We start from the raw sequence: 16792 nt of genomic DNA on the forward strand, positions 1-16792 counted from the left end.
TGCTGGTTTCTGTGGAAATAAAGCTGATCCTTAAATAGCTTTTACAGCCTAATAGTTTTAGATGTAACTGTCAAGGCTTGTCCTACAAGGTGTCTGGGAAATCTCAGTTTGTCATTTTGCATGACTTTTTTATTTTACATCATTGATACAAGAAGATTTAAAAGGTAGACAGAAATTGAATTATTTAGGGCTCAAAGGCTTTCCACTGAGAAAGAAGAGAAAAATCTGTCCCTAATGCTAAGGACTGGTATTTGGACATGAGAGTAGTAGCCAGATTTGATTAATAAAATGCAAGGTAACTTGAACAACAGATGAGACTTTAATTTAATGAATTAATGCCAAATTGCTCTCTTTCATTCAAGTTGGGCTAATTAGTAGATCAGAGGGATGATCTGTATTCAGGTTCCATAGTTTTTCTCCATTCTGTTATAGTGTCTATTTATTTGGAGTATTGTTGCCTTCTTTTGTTTGACCATCTTTTTCCTCTTCTCTTTTTGTGAGCTTGAATCCTTGGTTCACAATGTAGGCAGGCAGAATAAATATCTAAGCCAGCAGCTCTCTAATTGGGTTGTGGTTATAAATAGCAATGACACTATCTGATGCACAACCATGCCAGTTAAAGGTTTATTGAAATGTGTTACTAATGGCTACAGATTAATACAAAATATAATTTTCAATATTTGAGGAGCTGGAGAAGATTCATAAAGACTCGAGCTTTGGAGTAGGTTATTTAGGAGAGGGCAGTTTTTTTCTCCTACCATCACCTTGGAGTCTGAGCAACTAGATACCACATAGGCATGGCTTCCAGACCTCCGGCCAGTGACTTTCTTTAATAAACACACCTTTAGAAAGTCAGCATAAACCCTCTAAGGCCCTGCTTCTGTCACTGATAGTTCACTGGCAGATCACACACAAATTCCCACTGAAGTTGATGGAGTGGGGGCAGGCATAGCACTCCTCCTGGATGCTATCAGTTGTAGGACTGGAATCCAATCCATGAGGATTCCCACCAAATCATGTAAAAATGCATATATTTGGCTCTCTTTGGGGATTGTTTGAGCATCTCTACAAATTCTATGAGGAGTCCTTGTGGCACCTTAGACTAACAAATGTATTTGGGCATAAGTTTTTGTGGGCTAGAACCCACTTCATCAGATGCATGGAGTAGAAAATACAGTAGAAGGTATACATCGTACATGAAAAGATGGGAGTTGCCTTACCAAGTGGGGGGGGTCAGTGCTAATGAGACAATTCAATTAACAGTAGAATACCAAGGAAGGAAAAATCACTTTTGTAGTGGTAATGCGGTTTGAAATGTCATTTCAAACAGTTGACAAGAAGGTGTTGAGTAACAGTATGGGGAAATTAGTTTTTGTAATGATCTATCCACTCCCAGTCTTTATTCAGGCCTAATTTGATGGTGTCCAGTTTGCAAATTAATTCCAGTTCTGCAGTTTCTAATTGGAGGCTGTTTTAGAAGGTTTTTGGTTGTTAAAGAATTGCCACTTTTAAGTCTATTATTGAGTGTCCAGGGAGATTGAAGTGTTCTACTGGTTTTTGAATGTCATAATTCCTGATGTCAGATTTGTGTCCATTTATTCTTTTGCATCTGATGAAGTGGGTTTTAGCCCATGAAAGCTTATGCCCAAATAATGTGTTAGTTTCTAAGGTGCCACAAGGACTCCTCACTGTTTTTGCTGATACAGACTAACACAGCTACCACTCTGAAACCTGTCTTCAAATTCTAATGTACTTTCTTCCATCACAAGGAGCATAAGAACAGTTATGCAAATTGTTTGAAAAGTTTTGTTCATTACAGAGACAAGCGATTTCTGGCAGCTTAAATGCTTCTCATCCATATTTCATGGAATGATTTTATGACTTTTTTAATCTGTGGAAAAATGGGCATACAGCATTACATTAAAAATAGGGGGAAAGCAAGATAAAGCAACTCTTTTGCATTAGGTGACTTAACTTTTTTACTATTCAGGAGAAGATGTACATCTGGAAATAAACTGTTACGTAGTATTAATGCTTTTAAGTCTTATCTGAAAATACAAGCACACAAATAAAAATAGCAGTGTACTTAAACCATGGTGCCAGATTTAGATGCTTGGTGTGGTAAGCACATGACAAAACTGTTTCATGTATTTTTCCTGTGATGAACTCTACATTACCCAAAAATGGAAATCAAAGAGGGCCATCAGCAAGAGAATAGGTGAGGAAGAATCCTAATACAAATCATGTGAGAGATTGGAGTATAAAATGAGAAATAGTTTTAAGACTCTAGGAAAAATCTGGTATCCCTGGAAAGACCTTATGTCATACACACAAAGAGGAAGCATAGTCCAGCAGGCAGAACACAACTCTGATTCAGGAGACATGGGTTCTAGTTTTGGTTCTGCCACTGACCTGTTGTATGACCTTGGGCATGTCACTTCACCTTCTGTACTACTTTTTTAATTCCCATCCTTGATCTGCCCTGTCTGTTTAGAGTGTAAGCTATTCTAGGCAGGGATTGTCTTTTTCTATGTGTTTGTACAGTGTCTTGCACCATGGGGCTCTAGGCATTCTGTACAATGGTAACACGCTGCTGGGGATATCTAGAGCAGTTAGTCACTGTGATACCTCACTAACTCAATAAGAGTGAGTTTGCTGGCAACAAGAAGGTGTGTCAGCTCCCTGCCACACCAACCTGTCTTCCTCACTAGCATATTCCTGAAAGCTCTCCCAGTCCAAATTTTGGCCAAAAGGTAATCATCAGTGAACAGAGCCCTTACCACTGGACATTCACAGAAGATCATAAGTTCGCTGCTCTGTTAAAGAGTCAGTACGTCATAGCTTACTAATGTAACGGGGCAAATACAGGGCCGAATTTCCAAGTAGGCACATGCCTTAAGTTAAAAAAAAAAAAAAAGACAAACAGGAATACACATTCCATTCAGTACTGTGTATTTACCAGCCATTAAACAAAAGGAAATTTAATGCATTTCTAGCTAGATTACTTACTAACTTAAGAGTTTGAGACTGCATTCCTGATCTGTTCCCAGCAAAAGCATCACACAGACCCTTTGTTCCCCCCATCCCGATTTGAAAGTATCTTGTCCCCTGTCATAAATATAAAGGGAAAGGTAACCACCTTTCTGTATACAGAGCTATAAAATACCTCCTGGCCAGAGGCAAAACCCTTTAACCTGTAAAGGGTTAAGAAGCTAAGATAACCTCGCTGGCACCTGACCAAAACGACCAATGAGGAGACAAGATACATTCAAAGCTGGAGTGCGGGGGGGAGGAACAACGGGTCTGTCTGTCTGTGTGATGCTTTTGCTGGGAACAGATCAGGAATGCTCTTTAGAACTTCTGTTTAGTTAGTAAGTAATCTAGCTAGAAATGCATTAGATTTCCTTTTGTTAAATGGCTGGTAAAATAGGTTGTGCTGAATGAATGGAATGTATATTCCTGTTTTTGTGTCTTTTTGTAACTTAAGGTTTTGCCTAGAGGGATTCTCCGTTTTGAATCTGATTACCCTGTAAGGTATTTACCATCCTGATTTTACAGAGGTGATTCTTTTACTTTTTTCTTCAATTAAAATTCTTCTTTTAAGAACCTGATTGCTTTTTCATTGTTCTTAAGTTCCCTTGGGTCTGTGCTCACCTATGCAAATTGAGGATTTTTATCAAGCCTTCCCCAGGAGAGGGGGTGTAGGGCTTGGGGGGGATATTTTGGGGGAAGAAGTCTCCAAGTGGGCTCTTTCCCTGTTCTTTGTTTAACACGCTTGGTGGTGGCAGCATAGGGTTCAAGGACAAAGCAAAGTTTGTACCTTGGGGAAGTTTTCAACCTAAGCTGGTAAGAATAAGCTTAGGGGGTCTTTCATGCAGGTCCCCACAACTGTACCCTAGAGTTCAGAGTGGGGAAGGAACCTTGCCATCTCCTCATTGGTCATTTTGGTTAGGTGCCAAAGAGGTTCTCTTAGCTTCTTAACCCTTTACAGGTGAAAGAGTTTTGCCTCTGGAGGCAGGAGGGATTTTATAGCACTGTATACGGAGAGGTTCCCTTTATTTTTATGACTATTTTGAAATGTGCTAGACAAACATGGACTTTTGGGACAATACATATTAAGTGGGCTTCCTGGGAAATCCCTGGATAGTGAGTAATGTGACAACTATGTCATGCCAAAAAACAAAACACCCAACCTTTTTGAAGCTACACCCTGAGGAGAGGCTACACCCTGAGAGGAACATTGACTGGTGATTATCTGCTCTCAGAGATTGGACATCAAAAGCCCAAACTAAAAGAAAGGGCCACTCTACCCAGCTTTCCTTCTGGTTCCCGATCTAAAGACTGATATGAATGTCTAACCACAAGAAAAACCCATTTGTGGGGTTTGAAGGACTGACACCTACCAGAGCCCTTCGTTGGAGTTGTGGGTGACCTTTGGTGAACTTTTGAGCATGTGTGTAAGTGCGTTCTTTGTTTTATATGTATATGCTTTCTCTGTGTGGCTTTTACCTTAAGAATAAATAGGTGTTCTTAAAAGGAGCTGTGTGATGATTTGTAACTGCTGGCAATACACTCTTCATAGCTCTCAGAGAAAAAGCAAAGCACAGACTCTGGCTTTTAGGCAGACTGGCTTGATGGGAACCTCGCAATGTAAGGCAGAGAGCTGTGCAGCTTTCAAAACCCCAGTCAAAAGGCTGTGAGATACGTGTCCCCTCCCAAGAGAGGGGATGTCTGGGAGCTGGAAACCTTTAAGTGGGTGCTCTTGAGACCACAGAAGGGGAAATACAGGTGCACTTAACCTGAAACTATGACACACACCTTCCTAGTGGGTACTCCTCAAAGGAACTGCAGAGATACTCTTGGGAAAGGTGTATCTTAATTTGCTATATCCTGTTTGCTAAACTCACATTTATCCCCAAACGTGTTTAGGCAAGTACTTCTAGAGATCCTAACCTCTGGACTATAGCAACAATGGCTTCAGAGTCTCCAGACACCATTTCTCAGCCAGCTTATGGTCCAGGGTGGGGACATTATGGAGTGGAAACTTTGGATGGAGTGATTTATATAGACAGTTTGCTGAGCCAATGAGGCGCTAGGACTGCTCAGTGGCAGGGGACAGGCTGCTGCAGAGACAAAGGGGTTAGTTTTGGTTTCACTTTGGGGCTGTTTGACTGACCGAGTTTGGAGCTGAGAGAGGAGCTGCACAGTCCGTGGAGTCTCTAATCAACTCCCACTCACTGCACACAGAGATTTTGAACTATTGTGGGATTTAGTATGTGATCAGGGAGACAGAGAACCAGCCCAGTGCTGGCTACCTACAGCCAGCCGAGACCTGCACAAAAGGTATCTTTTTAAATTAAAAAATGAAAATGTTCACAATATTTTGAATGAAAGAAAAAACTTTTTCTCAATTTGCTTTTACAAAACATTCTTACCATTTTTGTCCAGCTCTGTTCACAGCCTGCTATACCAATATATAAATATGTTAAATTGCTTTTGGGAATTTTGAGTAGAGGATAATCCATCATTTTAATAAAGTAATTATTTTCACACATTATTTCTCATCAGCTTTGCCCTCTTAAGTATAAGGCAGAATGAATCTAAGACAGTTTAGAGACTGTTAATGTTAGTGTGATGTACACCACCTTCTGGCTGCCTGAGTATACATGTTAAACCAACTAAGGCTTTGTCTACACTAGCGCTTTTGTTGGCAAAACTTTTGTCAGGCAAGGGTGTGGGGGGAAAAAAACAAAAGTGCTGGTGTGGACAGTGCTATGTTGGCAAGAGAGGCTCATTGGGGGTGATTTAATTACGACAGCAGGAAAGCGCTCTCCCACCAGCAAAAAGTGGCTATGCAGGAGACCTTACAGCAGTAAGTGCCGCTGTAAGGGCCGTAGTGGAGACATAACCTTAGAGTATGTTTACATTTACGGCTTATGAACACTTAAAACTGTATAGCTCTTCAATGAAGAGGCTATGCCAACAGGAGGGGATCTCCCATCAGAGGAGATCCCCACCAGAGAGGCAGCAGCTAGGTAGACAGGAGAATTCTCCCAGTCACATAGAGTTAGGTCAATTTAACTGCATTGCTTGGGGAGGTGGATTTTTCACACCTCTGAGCGACCTAGTTATATTGACCTAATTTACAACTATAAACTGGGCCTTAAAATGCTACAGCAGCATAGCTACAGTGCTGTAACGCTGCTGCTGTAGCACTTCAGTGTAGACAATACCTACCCCAAGAGGAGGGTGTCGGTTCTCCCATTGGTGTAGGTAATCCACTTCCCCGAGAGGCAGCAGCTGAGTCAACAGAAGAATTCATCAACTGAGCACTGTCTACACCAGGGGTGGGCGAACTTTGTGGCCCGAGGGCCACATCTGGGTTGGGAAATTGTATGCAGGGCCATGAATTTTGGGCTGGGGCAGGGGGTTGGGGTGCAGGAGAGGTGCAGCAGGAGGCTCAAGGTAGGAGGTTAGGGCACTCAAGGCAGGGGGGTTGGGATGTGGGGTGCAGGGAGGGGTTTGGGGTGCAGGCTCCAGCCTAGCACCACTTACCTTGAGCGGCTCCAGGGTAGCAGCAGCGTGCAGTGGGGCTAAGGTAGGCTCCCTGCCTGCCCTTGCTGCGTGCCACTCACAGAAGTGGCTCCTGGGGGTAGGGTGGGGCAGGCGGCTCCACTGCACGCTGCCCTCACCTGCAGGTACCACCCCGAAGTTCCCATTGGCCATGGTTCCCCATCCCCAGCCAATGGGACCTGCTGGGGGCAGTGCCTGCAGGCGAGGGCAATGCATGGAGCCCTCTGCCCTCCTCTCCCCTAGGGGCCACAGGGACATGGTGCCGGCTGGTTCCGGGAGTGGTGCAGGGCCAGGGCAGGCAGGGAGCCTGCCTTAGCCCTGCTGTGCCACAGGGCTGGCAATTGATGGCAATTGAAAGCCCTGATGGCTGGATCCGGCCCGTGGGCCATAGTTTGCCCTCCCCTGGTCTAAACCCAGGGTTAGGTCAGTATATCTACGTCTTTCAGGAATGTGGATGAGAGCTGAACCTGTACTGATGTAAGTTTCTAGTGTAGACCAGCCATTAGAATCTCTCTGAGTTGCCTTAGACCAACTGAGTTAGACTCACTTGATCTTACCAACATGAAACTCGCACCCACTCTTTGCCATCATTGCTGAGCAATGCAGTTATATTGACCTAACCTCCGGTGTAGACAGTTCTATGCCAACAGGAGAGCTTCTCCCATGACATAGCGACTACCTCTCACGGAGGTGGATTACGCCAATGGGGGAAGCTCTCCCATTCGTGTAGTAGCATCTTCACTAAGACCTGGTCTACACTACAGAGTTAGGTTGATGTAAGCTGCCTTTCATCAACCTAAGTGTTTACACTAAAATTTGGCTCCTACCAACGTAGCTGCCTCACTATGCCAATTTAGGCCTGGTCTACACTACAGTTAGATTGACATAAGGCAGCTTACGTCAACGGAACTCTAAGGCCTGGGCTACAGTGGGGGCGGGGGTTCGAACTAAGATATGCAACTTCAGCTACGCTATTCGCGTAGCTGAAGTTGAAGTAGCTTAGTTCAACATACCTGGCAGGCCTCACGGTGGCGAGTCGACCGCGGCGGCTCCCCCATCAACTCAGTTTACTCCTCCTGTTGAGGTGGAGTACAGGCGTCAATTCGGGGATCAATTTATTGCGACTAGACAAGAAGTGATAAATCGATCCCCGATAGATCGATCACTACCCGCTGATCTGATGGGTAGTGAAGACGTAGCCTAAGTGTCTACACTAAACCGTAGCTCCCACCGATGTAACTCACGCACTACACTGACAATAACTCCATCTCCGTGAGAGGCATAGCACTTAGGTTGATGTATTTAGGTCAGTGCAGTGTCAGTATAGACCCTGCGTTGCTTACGTTGACTATTACTGGTTTTCAGAAGCTTCCCACCATGCTTCACACTGACAGTTAAATTGGTGGAAGTGCTACTGGTGAGGATGCACACCGCTGACACAAGGAGCATAGTGTGGACACACACAAGTGATTTAATTACTGCAGCACCTGTATGCAGACATAACTTGTACATAATATAACATAATTTTTAGTGTAGACATGCCCTGAAGCACGATAGCAGTGCAGCTGCATCACTGCAGCTTTTTAAGTGTAGATCCGCCCTAAGTGTGAAGGATTCTAGACTGGTGTAATTCAGCTTTTCTTGCTGGTATAGCAAGAAAAGCAACTAAAGTGATGTTGCGAGAATGTGTAAATTAAATTAGGCCGCTGCTGCTTCCATTTGCATCTTCTTCAAGTTTCTTGAAGACTAATTACACTGGCTTAAACTACCTTACAATCATTTACATATCAATAAGTGGGTATAAAATGGCCTATGTATAACTAGATAGAGATGTATAACTAAGCGTATTGGAATATGAATGACAAGGTGGCTAAGGTAATTTTTTAATAGACAACTTCCCTTGGTGAGAGAGAAGCTTACACAGAGCTCCTCTTTGGGTCTGGAAAAGGTACTCAGTGTCATAGCTAAATACAAGGCAGAAAAGATTGGTAAGCGTAAGGAGTTAACATGTTGCAAGAGAACATTCACAATGCGGTGGGCAGTTAACACCTTCGCAGCTGTAGGACAAAGGTGGGCTACTGGGTTACAGACTGCTGTAATGAGCCATAAATTCAGTCTTTACTGAGTCCATGATTTTTAGTTTCTCGCAAAGTTATGAATTTAGCTCCAGATACATCTTTTGAAGGTGTTTGTGCAGGTTTCCTTTGAGGCTGAGAACTGAGGACAGATATGGAGTCATCCTTTTGTGAAAAGTGTTCGCCTCTGGGTGATATGGTGCTTTTATCTTTTATTTTTCTGTGTGAATTCACTGGGGAGTGCAGTGATTGTGACGTTGGCAGGCAGATGCCAGCTCATGCCAAAGTACCCATGTCTCAAATGAACACTGACAAATACATGCAAGTGAACCAGATTGTGTTAGTATTGTTGAAATAGGTATTCAAATTATAAGAATGTTGTGTTGTGTTGTAGCCATGTTTGGTCCCAGGATATTAGAGATACAATGTGGGTGAGGGAATAGCTTTCTTTGGGTCAAATTCTGTCCATATATTAGCTCACCCACCTTGTCTCTTTAGTGTGTAGACTTTATTTAATGCTTGTGAGTTGCTCCATGCATTAGTCTTACTTATAATATCTATATGCCACACTATAAGGTTATATTTGAGTGGTTGTATTGTGAGCCTCTGAGACTCTGTAAATCACCAGAGAGAAGAGAGACGTTAAATAGTGTGAACTGCTGACCTGCAACAGAGTCTTATATCCTTCTCAACAGGAAAGGCCATTCAACACTAGATGGACTCCTGGGGGAATTCTGCGCCAAAAAAATAAATTCTGTACGCAATATTTTAAAATTCTGCAAATATTCTTTGTCAAAAGAATACTACATAATCATTCCAGTTCCAATTATTCTGGTAATGTATTACAAAATACCTGTAAGCAAGTATGTCTGTAACAATACAGACACACACAAATTCCCCCAGGAGTAGAGAGTTAAAGAAACCCTTATGACAATCCAGATCCTGTTTCTCTGCCCTCCCCAGAGCCCAGCTAGGGGACCAGACACCCACAACCCTTCTCCCCAAGTCCAGCTGTGAGGGCCCCCCTAGCCCAGATACCTGCACTCCCTCCCCTCCAGAGCCCAGTGGTACCCCACCAGCCCCCTCCCTCCCAGAACCCAGCCATGCCCCCCCAGCCCAGACACCTGTCACCCTACTGGGCAGGGATCCAGAAGGAGAAACAGCCTGCTTCTGTGTCCCAGGCTTGTGTGGAGTTCCCTGCACACCACTGTCTCCTTCCGTCAGGGCGTGCTGGGAACTGCAACTGTGAGGAACCCTCTAGCTCCCTCTGCCCCACCCCCCCTCACAGTGTCCTCTATGTGTGAGCAGGGCTCTGCCAGGTCCAGCAGCCCCTAGTGGCAGCTAGCAGCACTGCAGCCCATTTCTGTGGGAGGAAAGGAAATTATGCAAAAAATTAATTTCTGCAAAATTCTCCATTGCACAGTGATGCAGAATTCCCCCAGGAGTAAAAAGACTTTGTTGTTCTGCGCTTCTCACGATGAAGATTAGTCATGCAAATGGATTCCTCCCATCAGCTGAGTTTGCATCTCAGAGCATGTGGCAAGAGGGGGATAAAAATCCCACACAAAAGGAACTAGGAAGCTCTAAGCTGCTTGGACTCTGGGGACAAGATTTTCTAGACATACGCAAGAGATCTCCAGCTGCTTATCCTGGGTTAGCCCTAAAGGACAGATAAAGCTTCCTTTATTATAAAAGCTTCTATTACCATTTGAAAATTAAGATTGTGACTTACTTGTGTATATGTTTACATGCTTTAACCTTCTAAATAACTCTCGTTTCCTTTTCCTATTAAATTTCTATAGAATTTCCTATAGAATTGGCTACAACTGTTGTCTTTGGAGTGAGGTTTAAGGTGCAATTGACCTAGGGTAATCATTCTTTGGGACTCGGAGTAAACTTAATATTGCTTCAATCTTGGTGTAAAGGACAGACCAGGGAGCCAGGAGAGGACTCTGCCCCACACAGGGGTGAAGACCTCATAAGGGAACTCCTCTTTTTGTTTACACTGGCCGGCGTTCACAGCCCTGCAGCATTCATTGCGGGACTTATACTCAGAGTCCCATCTGCAAGGAAGGGTGCTGGGAGTTGTGTGCAGTGCTGAATGTAGGGAGGTGAGGAGCATGTTTTATTGTTGATGTTTTAGTATTTTTGTTAATCTTAATCCTTTCCTTCCCTAGAGCCTCTGTGTCCTGTCCCCAGCTAAGTTCCCTGTGTAATGTTATTCTGTGTGTGGCACTTCATTGGTTGGGGCTGGTATTAATCTGTTGTGGTGTTCATGTACTGGGTTATATTCCTGGCAAATAGGATAGTAGTATTGGTCATTTTCCCAAGGGAGGGCACCCCTTTTGTCCCAGGCACACAGAGGAGTCACTTTGGCTGTGGGCACCAGGTGCCAAAATAAAGAACCAAGGACTCAACCCTGTGAGGTGGGGAGAGAAGCCACAGGTTTCTGATTAGCAAGCACTGGGGGAGAAGGCTTGAGGAATGCCTGGGGAGAGTGGTTACATTTAAATTACAGAACAACATGAATTCATGCTGCAGCAAGTGGGAGGCTGAAACAAATGACAGCCTGAAGAATGGAATGTTAACCTGTGCATTGTCCATTTTAAGGTGTATAGATTATCACATTCTTTTTTCTAAAAATCACTTTGTTGGTTATTTTATTTTTAATAGAATGCCCTAGACACACAGGAAATTGCAGCTATTACTCTCCCTTTATTTAATATTAATTTATATTAATTAGGCTGTAGGGATTTACAGAATGCCTCTTTTGCCAGCCTTTCTCTTCTGCATTCCCTCTCTGTTTTCTCCCTCTTCCACAATATATTTTATTTGAGGACAGCCCGCTGCTTCTCAGAAACTGCTCAGTGCTGCTGCCAAAGAAGCAGTGGGATCTGTTTGACGCATCTCTTAAAGATAAATGCTACCAGTGGTACTTCCTTGCAGCTTGGCCATGGTGTTAAATGGCAACTGCAAAACAGGCAGGCTATTGAGAGGTGTATATAGAGTAGGAGAAGAGGGTGAAATTAGAGCAGATTTCCATGGCTACCTTCACTGTGGTCCCAATTCAGCAGTCCATCCTTATTCAGCAGCACAAGCTTAAGTGCTTTGCTGAATCGGGATGGACCTAAACACATGTTCAGATGCTTTGCTGAATTGGTGTCCATAAGCTCATATGATCTTTAAGCAGTAGTTTGTGGACTTCTAACAAGTTGAAACTTGCTTTCTGTTGTGAAAAATCAAATCTGGTGCCTCATTCAGTATGCTGTCAAGTTAGTGCAGAACTAAATCTTTCAGTTTTTTGTCATATAGATTTAAAAATGAAAAGGCTGATCTGTAATGTAGGAAGAGATGTTGCTTATTTGTGTGATAAATATGTCTGCCATAAAATTTATACTAGCAGGGGGAAAATGTACTTTGAAAAAAAAAAAAACTGGACTCTGAATTGGGGCTATATTGTCTTATCTCCCAGTGAACGATGGCAATGTCTTTGAGATATCAGAAGCTATAAAACAAAAATTAATCTGGATTCATATTTATATGGTGTAATATATTGTGTGCATAACATCATAAACTGAAAGATACAAGGCATTTTACTAGGAATGATAGATTTATTTCAATATTGGTGGAAATTTAAATTAATGGTTATAGGTTAGGTTTGCATAAATCAGTCTCTTTTTTTTTTCTTTCACCTAAATGAAGTACCAGACATTTTCCTCAATGGGGGAAATGGTTGACAGATATAAATTGGAATTTCTGCTTCTTAATGCAGATTTGATATATTCTCTGTAGGCTTATAAATCTGGAAATATCACTTGTTACAGAAGTTTCGTACTGATAAATAAGAAACTGAGAGTTAAATGCATTGGGCATTTACAGTTCACATGCATGTACAAGAATAGGGTTTAAATCACATTAGTCTTGATAGAAATGGTGTAATAAAATATATAAACATGCAAATGCAGCGGGTTAAGCTATTATGCTGATATGATTTGGGAATGTCCTAAAATGTAATAACTAGAGCTAGTTTAAAAAAGTGTTTCCACTACCCGCTTCCCCCCCCTCCCCCCGCCGACTACTGAAATGAAAACTAACAATGAAAATTAACAACTTTCTGTGGAAAATTTCAGTAGGACAACATATATTAAATAAATTTTCCTGGGGATTGGGTAATTCTACAATTTCAGGTATGTGAAAAATCCAGTCTTTTTAAGCTACACCTCGAGGAGGTGCTACAGCCTGATGGAGCCATTGTCTGATGAATACCATTTAGGAACTGGAGTCAAACTGTGAGATTGGATTGAAGTGTCTGACCAGCATGCTGAGACAACAGATGTAACTGATTGGAAGTTTCATGGGTGGATGAAAAGCAAGTTTAATGAGGTAAGGATACCAAGCTTACTCTTGTCCAAGTCAGTGCAATTAAAATGACCCGGGCCTTGTCCATGAAATAAGGAAGGTACCCCTTAGTGCTAGACTGAACTGGTTTTATAGCCCCTACATGTAGAAGAGTAGTGACTTCCGATCTCAGCAAATGATTGTTAGAGGAATCCCTGACAAGGGACATGGAAAGGGGTTGGGTGGGAGAGATGGAGGCAAAATGAATGAATAACAGGATGTGTTTACTTCCAAAGCCCATTTGTTGGATGTTGTTCTCTCCCATGCAGGCTGTATCCAGAGTGGTAGAGGAGGGGAGGATAGTGCAGAAGATGGTTCAGGCTCTCAACCAAGCCATCAAAATTGTCATTTAGCTGACATGGATGGCTGGGATAAAGTAGCTGTGGCAGCTGGTTGGCTTCTTTGAGTATCTTGGTCTCTTGGCTGGTTGTTCATGTGGCCTGTGGAAATTCGAGAAATGAATTGGCAAGATCAATGGGATATTTGAGACTTGCTAAATTTTCTTTTATTTGCAGGTGTATACATTTTGAGGGATCTAAGGGTAGCCCTCGAGTCCTTCAAAATTTGAAGCAACTCATCAGTTGATTTAGAGAATACTTGTGGCCATCCAAAGGGAGGTCCTCAGCAGTATTCTGCGATTCCCAAAAGAAACTGGACACCTAGCGCCAAGATGGTTGTCACATCGTGATCATGGTGGAAATGGACCAGGCTGCCATATCAGCTGCATATAAGGAGGACTGTAATAATGTTCTCATTAAGAGTTGCCCTTCATTGATGTCCTTAAATTGTTTGCAGTGTTCCTCTGGCAAATGCACAATAAAGGTGTTGAATTTATTGTAATTCAGATATGTCAAAACAAGGCTGAGCACTTGGTGGTTTGAAATACAATGTTACAGATGAGTAACTCTTGCGACTGAAGAGATGAAGTCACTTCTGCTCCTTGCTGTAATGAGAGGACTTTGTTTTGTGCTGTCTATCACACTTATCTACTGTTTCCACAAGCAGAGAATTCAGTAAAAACTCTGAGTACTTGGCTAGAACATAATATTTTTGTTGGCACGTTTACAGGTAGTGGATGCTGTAGCCAGAGTCTGCCAGATAGTCTTAGCAAGTTCTAATAAAGCCAGATTCACAAGAAGGGCTGAAGGTGCAGAAGCTGAAGCATGTAAAATGTCCAGGAGCTTATGATGAGTCTTGGACCTTCGCTATAGTGATTTGAAACATATATCCACTATGCACTTCATCAGCTCCTGAAATTATCTAGTTATTTGCCATGGATGGTGGTGGAGGCATTAGACTCATCCATCAATGAGGAGAGATTCATGTGAGGTGTTACCTCCTTGTCTGCCCTTGCCTCCTGCTCCTCAAAATTTTTCTCTGGTTGGTGGGGTGTGAGTGAGGGCTCAGGGGAATGGATCTGCCTATTTGCCCTAAAAAAGTGACTCAGAACATTTAGGAATTGTTGGCAGTACATGACCCAGGGGTCCCAATAAGGACACCTGGGAGAGCCCATAAGGTGAAGGAGGAGCCGTCCACCATTAGTAACACCAGGGAGACAGAGAACAAGGTAATCAGAATAGGTAAAAGAATGGTGTCTTGCAGACTATACCATTGAATTGAAATCTGAGAATCAGAAAACTCATCAACGTTTTCGGGGAAGGGATGATAACTGTTTGCTCTGGATTGTCAACACTGGGGTAAAAGGAGGTCTTAAAGAAAAGTGTGGAGTCTGGGACCTAGATCTCCATTACTGCTGGGGGAATTCTGCACCACTGTGCAATGCAGAATTTTGGAGAAATTAATGGGTTTTGCGCATAATTTTCTTTCCCCTATAGAAATGGGCTTCAGTGCTCCTGGCTGCCACTAGGGGCCACTGGACCCAGCAGAGCCCAGCTTGCACATAGACACGGCTGAGGGGAGATGGAGAGTGTAGAGAGTTCTAGGCAGTTGCAATTCTCCGCACGCCCTGAGGGAAGGAGATGGCGGTGCACCAGGAAACTCCATACAAGCCTGGGTCCCAGAAGCAGACTGTTTCTCCTTCTGGATCCCTGGGCAGTAAGGGGGCAGGTGTCTGGGCTGGGCGGGGGGCAGTGGCTGGGTTTAGGGAGCGAGGGCATGGGTGTCTGGACTAGGGGAGGCCACAGCTGGCATCTGGAGAGGAGGAGGGTGGATATCTGGGCTGGGGGGCCCTCACAGCTGGACTTGGGGAGAGGGGTTGTGGGTGTCTGGACCCCTAGCTGGATTCTGGGTGGTGAAGGGGGCAGAGAGTTTCTTTAACTCTCTACTGCTGGGGGAATTTTCATGTGTGTCTGTATTGTTACCTGTCAGCACGTCTGTATTTTTAAATTACCAAAATAGTCGAAACTGGTGTGATTGTGGCTGTGATTATGTGATTATTTTGACAAAAAAACATTTGCAGCATTTTAAAATATTGTGTGCAGAATTTTTAATTTTTTTGGCACAGAATTCCCCCAGGAGTACTCAGTGCACATAAGTCATGGAAATTCTGGCTGATCGGCACAAGATCCTTTAGAAAATCTAAACTTCTGTGATACTGATGCATAAGTAAGAGTTGGACACAATCCTGTGGAGGCGAACATTGGTACTGAGGTAGGGACCTTTCCTGGATGTGTTGGTGCAGCAGATGAGTGAGTACATCCAGACTCTGACAATATCAATGTAATGGTCCAGCTCACTGGGATGGGTAGAATCATAGGACTAGAAGAGACATTGAGAGGTCATCTAGTCCAGTCCCCTGCCTCGTGGACTAAGTATTATCTAGACCAGGGATTGGCAACCTTTGGTATGCAGCCTGTTAGGGAAATCTGCTGGCGGGCCAGGCCTGGCTGGTTTGTTTTCCTGCAGCGTCTGCAGGTTCGGCTGATCGAAGCTCCCACTGGCTGCGGTTTGCCATTCCAGGCCCACAGGGACTGCGGGAAACAGCAGCCAGCACATCCCTCGGCCCACGCCACTTCCTGCATAGGTCATGTTTTCTAGACCTTTAATCATTTTTGTTGCTCTTCTCTGGACTTTCCAATTTGTCCACATCCTTCCTGAAATGAGGCACCCAGAACTGGACACAATACTTCATTTGAGGCCTAATCAGCGCAGAGTAGAGCGGAAGAATTACTACTTGTGTCTGCTTAGAACATGCTTGCTAATATATCTCAGAATGATGTTCACGCTTTTTTTTTTTTTTTTTTTTTGCAAGAGCATTACATTGACTCATATTTACACTTGTGGTCCACTATGGCCCCCAGATCCCTTTTCACAATGCTCCTTCCTAGGCAGTCATGTCCCATTTTGTATGTGTGCAACTGATTGTTCCTTCCTAAATGGAGTACTTTGCATTTGTCTTTATTGAATTTCATCCTATTTACTTCAAAATGGTCTGAATTTTAATCCTATCCTTCAAAGTACTTTCACCCCCTTCCAGCTTGGTATCATCTGCAAATTTTATAAGTGTACGCTATGCCATTATCTAAATTATTGATGAAGATATTGAACTGAACCAACCCGAACTGATCCCTGTGGGACCCCACTCATTACGTGCTTCCAGCATGACTCTGAACCACTGATAACTACTCTCTGAACAGTTTTTTCCAACCAGTTTTGCACCTACCTTATAGAGTAGTAGTTCCATCTCAGTTGCATTTCCCTAGTTTGTTTATGAGAAGGTCATGTGAGACAGTATCAGAAGCTTTACTAAAGTCAAGATATACCATGTCTATCGCTTCCCCCACCCC

Source organism: Lepidochelys kempii, chromosome 3, assembly GCF_965140265.1.
Source record: "Lepidochelys kempii isolate rLepKem1 chromosome 3, rLepKem1.hap2, whole genome shotgun sequence".
NCBI classification, from domain to species: domain Eukaryota; kingdom Metazoa; phylum Chordata; order Testudines; family Cheloniidae; genus Lepidochelys; species Lepidochelys kempii.